This window comes from Nuphar pumila, unplaced genomic scaffold, assembly GCF_984573655.1.
Source record: "Nuphar pumila unplaced genomic scaffold, dmNupPumi1.hap1.1 HAP1_SCAFFOLD_472, whole genome shotgun sequence".
Lineage (NCBI taxonomy): Eukaryota > Viridiplantae > Streptophyta > Magnoliopsida > Nymphaeales > Nymphaeaceae > Nuphar > Nuphar pumila.
In genome coordinates this window covers 14,406-30,701 of record NW_028323362.1, presented here as the reverse complement: position 1 = coordinate 30,701, position 16,296 = coordinate 14,406, and positions in this window count along the sequence as shown.

Genomic DNA, 16,296 nt, shown 5'->3' with positions numbered 1-16,296 from the left:
TTATGTGATTGAAAGCTGGGGCCAAGGAGGTGAGCAAACCGTGTGTGCATACAGATGCACACATTGTGTTTTGCTGTCGCTGCAATTGAGTGATGTCACTTTGGAGATGGATACCAGCTGCTGTGTACATTCAACGTTTCATGGACCAGTGTGACACAGCCAAATCACAGCTTGCAGTTGCTGGGCCTAGAAACCTTCTTTTCCTTGTGCCGAAGACCAATCGTGCAGGTGGTCGATGTTGTGGAGGATCATGCCAGTGTAAAGAGCTTTGCGAGGGCGTGAATAAAGTGTTTTTGGACATTGGTGGGGTCCGAATGGCATCCACCGTCGCTCGCCTTTTGCAGCAGCTACCGGGCATACTGCAGCCGCAGCTGTTCGTGGTCAAGAGCCGTTATCTACACAAGCATGCTGTTTCGTGGCACAAGAGCACTCCGCGGCGAGTGACCCAAGTGGCAAGATCCCGGATGCAAAAGCTTGGCTGGACAGGGTCGCCGGTGGACCGAGCGGCCGGTCAACCTGGACATGAGCGAGCCCTCATGTGAAGGGCATAATCTAACTTGACATAATTGAAAGGAAGACAAGAGAGTGTGCATAAACAATGAGCAACACAGACTCAATTTTGTTCTCATGCCGTCTGCTGTTGTGATTGTCATCAGAGCGAATCTGCTGTCTCTTATCAGGCCAACTTGAGCCCGAGCATTTATACGTCAGTGCAATTGCCTCAAAGTGCCCTTGCAATAGCTGCATGATGGGGCGATGCGTCAGTCGCGCGCGTCGTCGCTCCTGAAGGTGCCGCAGACTCGGAACGCGTTCGTCATAGACGTCGCCGCCGAATGTGTTGTCGTCAAGTTGCAGATGGGGGGGGCTGTCCTTTTCAATCACTCAGGCCAGAAGTACCTGTTCATTTTGGCCACGATGCAACTACAGCGTGCACTTATTCAGATGCAACCAGAGGCAACGAGGTCAGCAGTGAGTCAGCTGCATTTTGCGCTTGTTTTATCAGTCGGTCGAGGCGACAAAGAAGCTCGGTAGGGCTTCTCCATGTAGCCGTTCAAGTTTAGTCGAAGGACCAACTGCCGAACGTGGTTCCCCCCCACCACAAGCCCTTGCAGCTTCTGCGAGCGCAGCATGGTGAACAGGATGCTCGAGTCGTGAACGAAGCTCGCCGTTATTCTCTCCAGACTGCCGCTCCCACCCTCGCAAACCACGCTACACAACAACACACGTCCTCAGAGAAAGTGCACTGCAAGGATTATGCTCGCCTGGCAATGAATGGAAAATAACTGACACATGCGTTCCGCTATTTGCACTGGAGATTGAGTTTCCGATGTCCATGTGGGTGTGGAAATGTTGAGACATACACCATCATCAGATGCATCAGGGCACAGAGATGCGGTGGCAGGTACAAACGATATCCCTTCAACTATACATCTAGGGGCCCACCGGCCCGCCGTCTTGCAAGAGACCTGCATAATTGTGAGGAATTCGTGCAGTCAGTGTCGTACACTTCCGTACACAAATCTGCACTACAAAGAAGCCACAAAATGTACAAAACATCCAAACTCCCTTAGCACTAAAATAACTCGCGTTGTGCAGATGCCTGATGTGTGCGACGACAGGTGAACATAAAGCACATTAGGATAACTGAAGATGGTGATGGTAGCACTGATTCTTGGAGTTGCCGACCATGTGGATGCGGTAGTGTTGTAAAACCTTGTATAATGTAATCATCTACAAAGGTTGCTCTTGGCCCGTGCAAGTGCAGGCGTCAGCCTTCATCGTCCCCAGCTGAGACTTCAGATATTGTGCTTTGCACTCCCATCTCAGTCAGATTGCTCAGTGGCACAGGCTAAAAATGCACACTCGCCTAGCTTCCTTTTCTCGAAACAACAATGTTTTTGCATCCAGTCACCCAAGTTGAAATTCCGCACCTGTGTAGCTGGCTGCAAGCCTGCATGATGCCCTGGAGCTTCTCGCTGATTGCGCCAGTGGTGAGGAAGGTGTGGTGAATGAGGTTGCTGAGGAAGGAGTCGTGCGCCTTGCGCACCTCTGAGAAGCTCGTGCTGCTGTCCAAGGCCGTCATGAGCTCCGAGTAGTTGGACTCGATGACGTCTACCTTGAGGTAAACCTGCAGGTTCTCCAGGAAGTGTGACATCCTCTGGCGGAGGTGCCACGCCTGCAACTGCGCAGGGGTGAAACTTCTTCGAGCGCCTTGCTGGCATTTGGACCTGCACAGGACCGCGTGACTCATCATCCTTGCTCGGATGTTGAGCAAACCGTTTGCCATGCAAACTTGCTGTGGTCCGCTAAATTTCGCTGATGCTGATGCCTTTCGAGAATACCGTCCCTCCGTTCCCAGAGTCCTATAACGCCTCAGTCGTGTTCTGCCTGCGCCTGCCTCATACTCTTTGCTCTTGCTCACAAGACAGATAAATCGGGAACCATGGCAACGCCCAAAAGCCGATGCATAACGACGCCGACCTATCTCTGCCTCGACGGGAGTTCAATGCAGCTAGCTTTGCTACACCGAACAAACCAGCGTCGATGTGCAGTAGTGCGCTCAATTGTGGCACGTGTCGCTGCGCACAGCATTTTGCCAGACCGGGCAATTTGCGGGTCGTGATGCCTGAAAGTGCACGATTGTGGGGGGCAAAATGGGGGTCGACACCCCATTCCGGTGAATCACTGGCTGCGCGGAGTAGCCATTGTGTCTAGGGCTGTACAAACGCGTGTGTTGCTTAGATCAGCACTTACACAATTAGATGGAGACGACAAGAAGGACCATCGCCGTATCCGACACCAGATAACCGCACATCTGTGTAGGCTATGTTGTCTCACAGGGCTCGTGGATGCGCAGGTTTACATCGACTACTCACCAAAGGATCCCCAGTTACATGCCTTGTGATAACGCCTGTATTAGGCGCAGCGCTATTTGCCACTCTGCTTGCAGCCACAGGAAGAGTGATCTACACAAAGTGACGCCAAAGCACGCCAAGCTGCAAGCTGCAGGTCGGCGTTGGCACCATTCAAGGACTTACTCAGAAACGAGTATCAGTATGTATAAATGGGTGTTCTTGACCTGCAAATCTACAGAAGTATAACATCGATGCAAAGAGATGTAAACATCAGTGCAACATCCACGCCAAGCAGAAGGTAAGCATCGGCACTCTTTCTTGGTCCATGGGGCTTGGTTCTGTCCGTGACCTGACAAGACACAGATACAACCAGAGCACAGTTCTGGTTTGTATTGCTACAGAGCGGAGTTCTGTAGCAATTGATGTATATTACCCAACTCCACATCTACATCGTTACAACACCGCTATATCAAGACATCCATCATTGTCGTCAACAGCACGGGATGCATCGGGGCGCGCACTGAGTCATGAGAAACTGCCAAACGCGCTGCAGAGCGAGCATGGCCCGCTGCACAGAGAAGAGGTAGACGAAGAGGCTCTCGTAGCGCTCCATGGCCTCAGGCGTCAGCAAGAGCTGTAGCGGCCACATGAGCTGGTAGCGCAGCTGGATGGAGTCCCAGGTGAGCTGCCCAGAGACAGCTGCCTCAAAGGCCGGCAGCCTCACGACGGTGCCGCCACCGAGGTTCACTTTTGGCGTTTCTCGCGTCCAATGCACCGAGACGAGGTGGAACAGCGGGGCTTGGTCCGCGCCTGACTTCACCGCAGCCTGAAGCCCCAAAAATGAAACCTTTTGTTGGGTCGTTGGATGATCCAACTTGGATCTACAAATGCATACCGAGCTACACGAATGGCATGCATGTGTGACGCAACTGCAAGCCCGCTGCCCTTTGACGATGGGCGAACGCATGTTGACAAGATAACCTGATGCCAAAGTGATCCGCTCGGGTTCACACTATTCCCATCTATCCTGAACATGTGCGCTCGTAACAGCTGACAGCCAATGTCCATGAGGATGCGGAATTGTAAGAAGGAAGATACATCGTCATCAGAGCTCTTCCCAGCGGCTGCAGTTCAAGCCTGGTGTGAACGTCCTCTCGGGGTGACAGAAGACGAGTGCAGGAGGAGAGTTTGCTCGCCTGCATCCTCGAAAATGAGACCGCACTCTGCACCTCGCAAAACTTCCTGAAAGCAAGCTTGGCAGAAGCCCGAGCAAGGAAGCAAAATATCCTGTCTCCACGTTACTTGAAGCGCTTTTCAAGTGCGAAGTACGTCTTCGCTACAAGTGCTCGAAGCGCAAACGGCGTGAGCTGAAGAGTGTGTCTGTGGACACCCTTGGCATGCGAATCACAGTGTATATCGTCGACACACGAACCTGCTGGAAGGGGGAGACAAGGTCCATTTGGGCGGTTGATTCGCGGGGGGGCAAACGCAGGAGCGAGCGGCCCTCGTGCAGGAAGGAGTGGAAGAAGTCGCCACGGTACAGCAGCATGAAGTCCTTCAGCGTGTGCAGATGCTGCTTGAGGTCTGCCTGCCTCACCACCAGCCCATAGAGTGCCTCTGAGACCTGCGCTCTCCCAGCTTCCGTCCATGTATGTCGTTCAAGCGTCCTAGTTCAGGTTGTGAAGCATTTCAACTACCGTAACACAGCCAACAGACGAGTTGTTGGAAGCATTGACACCGTTTTGGGTATTTCTCCTAGAAACATACCTGAAAAGTAGTATATTTTCTCTATGTAAACTTGGCAGTGAGTCCAAAAGCGTGACTGTGACTGCCCGTTTGTTGGTATTGTTACAGTATGTCGATCAAGCATTCCTGTTCAAGCATCTTGGTGCCACGACTTCCTACCACACAGTCTGTTCCTGCTTGCTGTGTGTAAGCGTTTGCCCCCACCGCATCTATGGCAGTGGCAGTCTGCCTTCCGCTGCACATGGCTCATGTTGGTTTGGCAGCGCCATTCGTTGCAGGTGGACCGTTTTCGTGACATCGATGGACGACGACGACGCATACCAGGTACAGCTTACAGTGAAGCTGTTCCAGAAACTGCTCACATTCCAGCGCACATGCACTCACCAGGTGTACCCTGGCTGTGCAGTCCTTGAAGCTGTCAGAGCAACGCAAAAAAGGCAACGAGGAGGGTCAATTCATCCATGTCTCTCCGTGTCGGGACTTCTTCTCCGAACAGACCTCCCCCAACTGAGCGAGTACAGCACATTGAAAACAGGAGGCAAGACTATGTTGAGGAGGTGCAGCGCTTCGCCAGAATGGGGTTTGACCCCAATTTCCGTCCCCAGAATTGATGCATTTTCAGGCATCCGGGCCCGCAACCCGCAAGTCGCACGGCCTGGCGAATCGCTGAGGCAGTGTCACACACCTGGTCATGGATGCGGTTGATGGTGCGCTCAAAGGCAATGCTGCTGTAGGCTGGGGCAGCCTGCAGTTGGCGGAGGTCTTCAGCCCAAGCAGCTACTTGCGCGTGAGGGAGGAGTTGGCTGTTGGCAAGCGCGCCACGAGGGCGTTGCAGCAGCCGTACAGCTCGTCCCACAAACAGGATCTTCATGGGAGCCATTGCCGGGATGTACTTTGGTACACGGCTTTGCTGCACGAGGCACTCGAGACGATTGGTATGACACGAACGAGGTCGTACACCCACAACAGGGGAAAATGATACATAGGAAAAGCAACACAGCATACAGGAGCGCGTTGAAGCGCCACAGCAAAGTGTGTAAGCATGAAGAGTTGTTGGGTACATGACAGGCGTTGTGTCGGAGATGATGAATGTGAATGTCTATGTGGTTGCAGCAAAGTTGAAATCAGATCGTTGGTTTCATGTTTCCGCGACGCTATCTCGATATACTCTATCCACGAAGCCACTGGCAAATCCAAGTGCAACTTGGGCATCTGATACAATGGAGAAAGTTGCGTTCTGGGCACCTGCATTCTGGGACCTGATGCAGTGGAGAAAGTCGCATTTAAAGCTGCACAAGGCAATAACCACAAACCACGTACCTGGACGTCGAACGCAGCCCATGCAAGCTCATCGTCTGGGCTTGCCACCGAGTCCTGCATTGGCCTGCTGTACTGTGGAGCATTTCCAGATGGGGAGGCGATGGGGTCCGGAGGAGGAGCGTTGTTCTCGCTTCGGATGACGAAAAAATCAAAGTTATGGGCGAGCAACAACCCATGCACCACCCTGCAAGTCAGATCACTGCCCCTTGATGATGGGAATGATTTGTACATGGCTACGGTGATGTGTACATGGCTTGCCTGTCCCGACCGCTGAAGTTCAACGAGCTGTACTGTTTCGAACATGAATACTTGGTTGCTTCCGGCCTAAGCTTCCGGTCTTGCTCTCATCTATGCCGTAATAATGATGCATATGTTGACAACACAGATCCACATGGACATCGACTCTTTTGACTCCAGCAATCCGTGCATATCCAGTGGTGCGCAGTCTAAGAGCGTGTATCTCAACACACCTCTACTGCAGCACACAAACTGCTGGTTGTCATCATCTATTTGTGAGGGTGCCCATCTAGTAGATGTGTAGCCTGCAACCGCGTTTGTACAGCCTACACTTCTCGCATAATCCATGTGCACCACGTGGCGAAGCTCCTGCAGCATGTCAACAACAGCTGCACCCTGTGCCTGCAGCGCCAAGCCCCCATTCCTGAATGAGCCATTGTGTCTTATGTCTGATAATGTATCTTTTGACAAATTGCCGCGCCCACACGGGCATTGGCAACTGCAAGACTACTCGGGAATCGTCTCGGGGTATGAACATGGAAGAAGTTCGTCTCGGGGTATAAACATGGAAGTTCGTCTCTGGGTACTAACACGGAAGAAGTTCGGCACACACCAGGCTGCTAGGTGCTGGTACAGAAGTTGGTTGCAATGCCAGAGGAGACGTTCGAGCACCGACTTGAGGGCAGGAATCCCACATCGGGAGCGGTCGTACAGCAGGTCCAGCACTCCTGTCGAGTCCATGCCTGGCGTCGTGGCAAGCTCCCACAGCACAGCGTGCACAGCAGGCAGCACGACTGCATACTCCGAGAGAAAGTGCGAGATCGAAGAGAGCACTGGGCATGGGTCCGAGATCACGTTCTGTTGCACTCGAAGCACTGCTGTGTGATACACAGTGCATAACTCTGCAGCAATGCTCTCGTGTTGAGATCGCCAGCACCAGTGCTTCGCCAGAATGGACTTCGACCCCCATATATGTGCCGATAATTATTGTATCTTCGGGTATCTTGACCCAAAAAATAGAGGGTCTGGTGAAGCAATGGCCAGCACCCTCGTTCATGCCGTCTGTCACCAGGCACTCACCTCGACCTCCACACTCTTGGAAGTGGATGTGAATGATCTTCAATTTGCATGTCAGCATACATGCACCGCTTTGTGCTTGCTGATGGGTATTCCTGCAGTCTCCTTCCTGCTAATGGGATATGGCATTTGCTTCAGCTAGCTACTGGGTGGTGCTTGAACACTGTGCAGATGCCCTGCAAAACACCTGTGCACACAACTTTTCGGAGTGCACCATGGAGGCAACATGGTGAAAGTGAGATTGCTGTACCTTCAAGACCTATTGCAAGAGCCCTCCAACAAACGTTGCCATCCAGGCTATGTGCTAGGTCCTGCTGGGACGCCACGAACTTGTGCAATTGGTGATAATGGAAGCCCATTCGCAGAATCTCGTCAATGAGAGTGCGGTCGCTGACGTCTATCCATCGTATATCGTCTGTGATGTGGAAGCTTGATTTGAAAGGTGGGTGGAAACGTGCTTGGATGGGGTGTCTCCAAGTCGTCCACAAAAACATCGCCTGTGAATCCGAGAAGCGCATACAACAGCTCTTGGAGCAAATTTGAATACTTAGGCTTTTCTCCAGAAAGTACAAGATTTGAATAGGATATTTCTCGCAGAGGGGCTTGCATCATGAAGTGAAGCACCCTGATACCACAACGAACCACAAGTCTGCTTCATTCAGGGGTGCGACTACAAAGCATGCCAAATAAGCATCATCGCACGTCACCGTCTTCAAGGCACTGCGCATGCGGTCGATTCACATCCTTGTCTGGCTGTCAAACATAATGATCAAATTGAACGATGAACCATTCTGATGAGCATGCGAACAAGACAGTTCTGTGCTTTTCAACAAGAATGAAGGGAATCCTATAGGTGTGGCCTTTAGGAATCGTCAGGACTGTCTCCAATGAAGGGGCTACGAGACGAACAATGTGCCTGACTCAGCGCTACCCTATAGGGTACAGATACTCTAACCAAAGGTGATAAGGGAACATCGACTTATCGTTTGAAAAGGAGTAATGATGGCTCTTGATGATCACAGGGTGTTTTGGCGTCTAAGTTTACTGTTTTTCAAGCCATCTCAGATTGCTGGCAATTGCTGAAGCATTATGTAGCGCACTACATTCACGTGCGGATGTGCGGGGACGCAATATGGATGTAACATGAAGCCTTACATACATTCTCGCAAGTCCATTGCTTGGTTTACCGCGTTGCTTGGTGTCGCATTGCTTTTGGTGATTGCTCAACATTCCTTACAAACTCGCCATTTAGAAGGTGCGCGCTTGATATTTCTATGACAAAACACTCACAAATAATATAGATCTTCATGTATATGATGCAACTCCAAGAGCTCGGTGCATGCTTCAAATAAACCGATGCTCCAAACTGAACCTAGGCTGTCTCCTTTAACCTCCATTAGATCCAAGCACGCTATGGCATGAATATAAAATAAAAATACAACTAACTCAAGTATGTGTTTGCGCGTTTGGAAAACCTCCCACATGATCTCAGGGCCTCTCCGGTCGTGTAGCTTTGGAGCGCCCAGCTGGCGGAGAGTCAGTCACATCTTCAGGACGCTCCACGGCATCGCTCACCAGTCTTACAGCAGATGGATATGTTCCACAACTGGCCGCTCCACACCTTAAGAGGCTTCTTTCGAGGTACAAGCGACCCTTTCGACTGTGATCCCTGAAAGCACGACACACTTGCAAGGTGGAGGCACAATTGTGCCTCCACATGCAAACTGTGTCGTTTCGGTTGACATGAATGTCGCCGGGCCTTCCGAACGAGATCGTGAGACATCGGGCATGCATACTTGTGCACTCATGATCATGATGTCTCTGAGATTGGCGCGCCTTGCGGTTGGTGTCGGAGACGTGTCCGTCTTTGCGGATCCGCACTGTGCGCATCCGCAATGACCGCGGATGCACTTCGTCCGTACCGTATCTGATTTGGGGAATTCCTGTGACGACCTTCTATACAACCTGTGCACAGATTCCATTGAAATGACACACCACCTAACCCTTTAAGCCCACAAACGTACTGCGATTTCGACTCTCTGTGCTAGAACTGTAAATCCGGATGACTCCACGGGCACAGACATCTACGTATCGCGTGTCCACTGTTCCAATACTAGTAAGTACTGTGACACTGAACAGTCGATGCATGTGCATCGTGCAGGCCGCATTTCACGCTCTTCGCCCCATCAGACACCGCTTTCAATGATTGGCTGACCACGCAGCCCCGCGGAGCGCACCTTACCCAGGACCAACTATCTCAGCTGCTCTCCAAGTTTGTTCTACCTCGTCACATGCTTGGGACACGCAATCTCTTGACCTCCGAAATCCCCGAAGCAGGCATCACGGTCCGCTCCTCATGCTGCGGAGCAGTGCTTCGCCAGCCGGTTGGTTTTGTGGGTCTGTATCCTGAAACTTTATGATTATTTGGGAGAGAAATGGGGGTCGAACCCTGGCGAAGCACCTCTGCGGAGGTGTCCCATACATGAAGTTAATAAAATGTCAGCCAAGAGGCCAGAGCCTTGCTGTCTTGCTTTGTCAACGAGACAACGATGGTGATCTAGCGTCTACATGGAGGGATGCTGCATCCCGTGGAGACGGAGGCAACCAGGGAGGATTTCAGACAGGTTGTTTGATTGGTGGCCAACGCATTTGCGTTTTTCAACACGGCCATGCATAACGTTCATATGCATCAACAAGCGACAATTGTGCAGCATGCTATAGATAAATTGCTCAAAGGCTCCACGTATGCGATGCAGCACCTACACGCCACATAGTACTAGTGACCCCAACCGGTGATTGGCCCATTTCCCAAAAATTCGTGAATATTTCGAGACAACTGGGCCAATTCTGGCATTCCGCAGCTGTCCAAGACCTCGCACCGCCCTGCCTCTCTTCGCCACAAATCAGGATCGTACAACTTAGGGACAAGTGGCACATGAGCATGCAGCACAGATGTGTGTGCCATTGTCGTACGGCAGATCAGCCTTGACTGAGTGAACTTGATGAGCATATCATTGATTTGATCTGAAAGCGCACTTTCCAGTGTACAGGTCCAGCCCTTGGCAGGGGCCCCTTTCAGGGTGCAACGCTTACCGAATGGACGCTTACTCATCGACAAGCACATTTTTTCTGTAAAAACCGACATTCTCGTCGGCAGAGGGGTGCTCCATGTCCTGGATGGCGTGCTCGACGTGTCCGCCGACCTCGGCCCCACCACAACCCACACAGCCTTCCTCCAAAGCACTCGCAACAACGCGCAAGACCGTGCTCATCGTCAAAACCCGACGGACAACGCCCTTTTGCAAGTCGTCGGCTCGTCCGATGATTCCTTTCGTCACAAAAGCACAGACGCAGGGTCTGCAGGTTACAAGTCGCATGCGTACTCCAGCCAGATGCAGGTACATGCAGGTACGAGACAGGCGTCAGGTACTGTGTGCTTGACAATATGCGTTTACTGTAGAAACACTGTACTGTCTAAACATCAATGGACCTAGTGACCCAGTGTTACGTCACGTTCCCTAGCTGAACACTTTTCGTACGTCAATTAGGTACGATATCTCATGAGTTTGGGTGCCTATAGGTACCCTCGGAAAGGCATTGAGTAACGTCTTTTCATTGATTGATGTCTAATCATTGGAATCAGAAATTACGCAAGGGGGAACCCCAGAATCACGCCGCTACAGCCCTATGATTGATATGATAGTGCAACTCATGACATGAGTTGGTCACATATTAGTTCCTTTCTTCCAAGCATTCAGTTTTAACATAACAACTGTTGATCAGCCTGCTTCCTGTTCACCAGCTTGTTTTGTCGTCTCTTTCCGGAGTGAGGCGTGCAGCTTCGCTTGCTATGCGTTGGTGTGGTAACGCACCCAGATAGTTTCATGTGCAAGCCTGACTGTGCCGCTCACACACAACACAAGAAGCACTTTTGCAGTGGCATGGACCAGATCATGCAAGGAAATATGACAAAGCACTGCAGACCATTAATTGACAACATTTCGGATCTGCCCTGACGAGATATGCGATAAGAGACATGGGAAGGCCAATCTCCATTGCTGTGAATGGCAGTGGCGTGGCGAGAAAAAGCGGACAGCCAAGAAGCACGTCAAGATAGACAATCTCAGCATCGTTGCTATAAGTCAGTACCAGACAGTTTGCTGACAGACAGCGCCACTGACCGAAAACTGCATTGCAGATGGATCGAAATCAGAGGTGCATTTGGGCGGATGGGGTCACACAGCGCTCCCAACGAGCAGCCCTCAGCAGAGCGCCGACACGGGCGATGCTTCAGTGAGCAATGCCCTCAGCACTGAGAGCAATAGTCCTGCTAGAGACGACTTTAACAAGAGGACTGGCACAGCGGGTCAACCTCCGCAGCATGAGCAAAGCAACACCCCTCAGACATCTGCGCAACGCGTGCCAATGCAGTCCCCTCTGGTAAGCGCTCGTCCTGAGAGCTTCAGCCGGTCAGATGGTCGCACAGTGCCGCCGCTACGCGCCACTAGGCCTGCCGTCATCGCCTCGTCGGATCCTTACACCGGTGAAACAGAAACGGACGACGGCATTCCTGCCCGCGGCACGCAACAGGGCTTGCAAGGGAATGACGACAGGCGAGAAGCGCAGGGGGGGGGGCACAGTCATCATGACAAGGACGGCACCAACGTAGGCAACGATGACGGCCGACCTGTCCACCGGACGTATCAGCCGGATGATCGTGCTTCCGCCAGTATCGGCGGAGCCGACTTGGGTGAGACAGCGGTGGGCGGTGGCCCAATGTTGAGCATTGTCGCATCCGATCATGCTGCCTCAGGTGCCGAACGCATTGTCAGGGACCGGGATGCAGAGTATGATTCTGATGTAGGGGGACGTGGAGCTAATGGCCCAACTTCTGTGCGCGTGGCACGAAATGAAGGAGGACAGCTCAGCGTGAAAGGTAGCACAGCTGGAGTGGCCAGCCTGGAGGTGGGGAAAGGGGGGCTTGAAGGGGTGCGGGGCGGTGATGGCAAGTCTGGCTCGACTCACCATGCTGCGCTCCAGCCCGTGTTGCCATGCAATGGCCGCGGCATTCCAAGTGCGCAAGTTCAGGTGTGACTATGACATACAACAGGACATCTGAGAAGTCAATATGACTGCAAAATCACATCTGCGGTGGGGATGTGCCATGCCCCACCTGAACTCACTCTTGAAAACGTGGGCCACACATACAACAATACTGTTCCTGCACATCACAACATCATTCTTGCACCCACCAATGCTGACTTTCAAAAGCTCAGGCTGAAGCTCATAGGTGCGGAGTAACAGGGATCGAACGGCATCCGAAACGTTCTTGATGTGCTCGTACGGGGGCATGCATGTGTGGTGTAGATCTGTACCATTTGCAAACTGCCTGCACTATTGGTGTGGGCGTTCGGGCTGAATGCCTGGTGGACGCCGTATGTTTGTGGTTGAAACTATCTTTAGAAGCCATGAAAGCCATTGAGTACGGCTCCATTCAGGCGCAAACTCAGCTCTGGCTGTCTCACCCGTTGTCAATGCGGCCTTGTTTGGGCTGGCATATTCATCTCATTTCATTGAGCGTGGCTGCGGTTGTGCACAGGCATGGGTAGTTGAGTCGCTGCATGGCCCCAATACTGCTATTTGGCATACTTGCTTCCTTTGTGTTCGCCCCGTGAATCAGGCGCCACCTGGCATTCTGCGGTACCTCGAGAGCAAGACAGTCCCGGAGCCACATCATGTAAAAAGACATGCTGTCCAAAGTGGTCCGCCGTTTGCAGGGGGCTTCGTGCGAGTGTGCGGCGCTGTTCGCGGGAAGTGCGTGCGAGTACTTGAAGGGCGTTGCCGGCTTTCCTGAGCTCCGGTCAGCTCATTCTGGGCCGATTGTTTGGAACCAGGACCACTTGCGGCAGCAGGACGACGTCAAGATCGTGGCCCCATCCAAAACATACACAGTATTGCCCTCCATCTCCGATGCGGTGCGGCAAACCCTGAAAACCTGAAACATCCGCTCCTGGCGATATTAGCCCAGGCCTTGTGCGTTGGCAACCTGTGGAACTTTGTCACGGCGGTACTCTCATCAATCATACTGGGGTTTCGCTGCAATGTTTGAGTGAGTCAACCGCTCAGCTCTTTCTTTAGCTAGCCAACGGCGGCACCAAAAGGTTCTGACGAATCACTCAGCCTGAGCACTTGCCATTGTCACCCCTGTCAAGTGTGGAGGCATACTCTATAAAACGGAGCACGAAAGTTTGAACCCCGCCAAATGTTGGCAGATGTAATCTACGACATAACTTGCTTCAAGAGCAACTTGTCTGACGAGCAATGTCCTAGGCACAACGGAAAACCGCTTGCGCCGAACCAAAATCCAAAAGCATGACCCCTCGATTCGAGGCTAGCAGTTTAACCACTTGACTACAGGTGGCATACTCTGTATGATGTTTGGTTGTGTTATGTTGCAGGTACGTGCAAACTTGACAAGCATTCTTCCGCCACACGACCCCTGGGCGGGTAGAGCGCACAACACGTGCGCGATCGTTGGCAGCTCTGGTGTGTTGTTGCGGTTCGAAAACGGCGCAGAAATCGACCGCGCCGACCTCGTCGTCCGCTTCAACGCCGCCCCCACCAAGGCCTACGAGCGCCACGTGGGCTCTCACACCGATGTTCGCCTTAGTAATGGGGAGCACCTCGGGTGGCGGGAAGGCTCGGAGACTGTGATACATCACCTCAAAGCCACATCGTTTCTTGTCAAACTCCTGCTCTGGCAGACCAAGTTCCCGGGCACGGTATGACAGCACTTTGCCAGACCGTGTGATTTGTGGATCCAGCCAGATGCCTGAAAATGATTGATTTCTCTGGCAAGTATGGGGATGGAAACCAAACCTGGCAAAGCACTGCGGTCAGGGTGACTCTGCTCCAGGCTCAGTAAACAATTGTCAGACTACTCACTCATACCACCGCTGAATGATGAGGATGAGGATGTATGCATTTCACAACACCTCCGTATTCATACGTACGGGCATTGGCTACTCCAACCATTACTTGGAATGGTTAAATGTGCCCCAATCATTGCGCACGACTCATTCTCCTGGCAGCAAATCACCGGCATTACTGCCAACTTAAGTAGTCTTAGATCAGGTCTCGAATGAGGTCTTCTGTGCATTCTTGAGTTCAGCTTGTGAGCGCCAGCGCTCTGAATCGCGCGTCGCCCCGAACCTTCAACATCATTGCATAGTCTTCAGTGCAGGTGCCCCACGTCTTTGACCCGGCATTTACAGAATACGTCGCCAACCTCCTTCCGCAGCAGATCGCATCGTCAGGGTTTGTCGCGATCGCACTCGCGCTGCACACCTGCCGCCACATCACACTGTACGGCTTCCAAGCAAGCACAGCATACGGAGCCCGGCACCACTACTTCAACCTTGAGACCCCGGCAAACTCGGGTCGTGACGAAGCGGAGTTCTCCCGCCTCAAGGCGCTCGTGACGGGCGGCATGGTCGGCTTCGCGGAGCCCTGCGTCATGGAGTGCCATGACGCAGCTGGCGCTTGCGAAGCGTGCCTCGCTGAGTCAGGTGTGGATGAGCTACAGCGGCTGGAGCACTGGACGCCCAAGCAGCGCTCCGCAAACCAAGAACATGCAACTAGGTACGATCCTGTTACTTGGCATCCTTGATGTGGCGTTACTAGCAGCAGAGGGGACATGGCGTGATTCCCGATGGAGTTATTCATTCATTCGATGCTGCTTGACACCCCGTTAATCATGCCCATACAGATGGGGCACATGTATCTCCAATTCCAAACAAGCGAAACTGCAAGCTGCAAGCCACTTTCACGATAATTTTGCGATAACACACGGAGCGTAACACTAGGGAATCCATCGGCTGATAGATCCCCTTCTTGGCGTATTTGTGCCTCTGCATTCACAGGCATAGCCGAACGGCCTTGGGGCGACTCCCAGATAAGTTCCAGTGTGGCTGTAGTGTACTGTCAAGGGATAGAGGCCACAAGGGTGGTGATCAGGGTGATAAAGAGGCTATTGTGATAGGGAAGACAAGAGTCAATGGTCAGGGATGCCATCTATCGTGTTATGCACGACAGTCAGGAACGGGGTTTTCACTGCATTGGCAAGCAACAATAATAGATGATCGTGAAGTTGGTAGCGTCTTGATTGATTACCGCAACCATAGCTGTCTCGCCCATGATCTGTCACAAGCAAAGCATGTAGGAGAACGTCACAGACAAAGAGACTTAGCTGCACTATTTATTAATGCGCAAACATCAGCTCCTTGCATGTGCCTTCAAGAAACACCAAGTTTGCTAACTCTTTCGGTTGACGTCTTTCGTATTATTTCAATTACTGGCTTCCAACAGATCTTAAACAGATAACAAAGCAAGTAGCGTCATCGTCGAGAGGTCTATCAGCGGTGTCTTGTTGAGAACTGATTTGTGCTGGAGCATGTCAGGGTGCACGTGGCCGAAGCTAGATTAAGTACGGCTTGATACCCGGTTGGTTGATTTATTTATTGTATGTGCAGATGGGCCGAGCTGGTCAAGAGGTGGGACGCGGGCCTCGACAGGCACTGGAAATTCACCCCCAAGTTGGGCTTGCTAGACATGCGATACTACATGACATTGCCCCTTAGCATCCGGGATCCCCCACAAGCTGCCAACTCATGAAGAGGTCGGGCGGGTGTCTTGCACCTTTCATGGCGAGGCTGAAGTCAATCCGATCAATTGTTTTACAAGGGGTTTCCCTTGAATGGGAACAAGTCCTTGCAGTAGCGAGAGACTTGACCAGGCAAGACCACTGATGCCAAGGTATCCAGTTCTTCCCATGGAGCTTTGCTTGCGACAGTAGCTCCTGGTTATCAGCCACTTTGCAATAAACAGACCGCTCATACCTTCCCTCTTCTGCTTTCGTGAAGTCAATGTTGACTCTCAGGCTAGGGCGTGCAAATCCCTTTCTGGACGAAGACATGAGACAAGGCCAAAGAGGTCCTAAGGGTCTCAGAGATATGCAGAGTGCACTTGAGGAAAGAAAACACCCTGGTACGCCTGCCTTGAA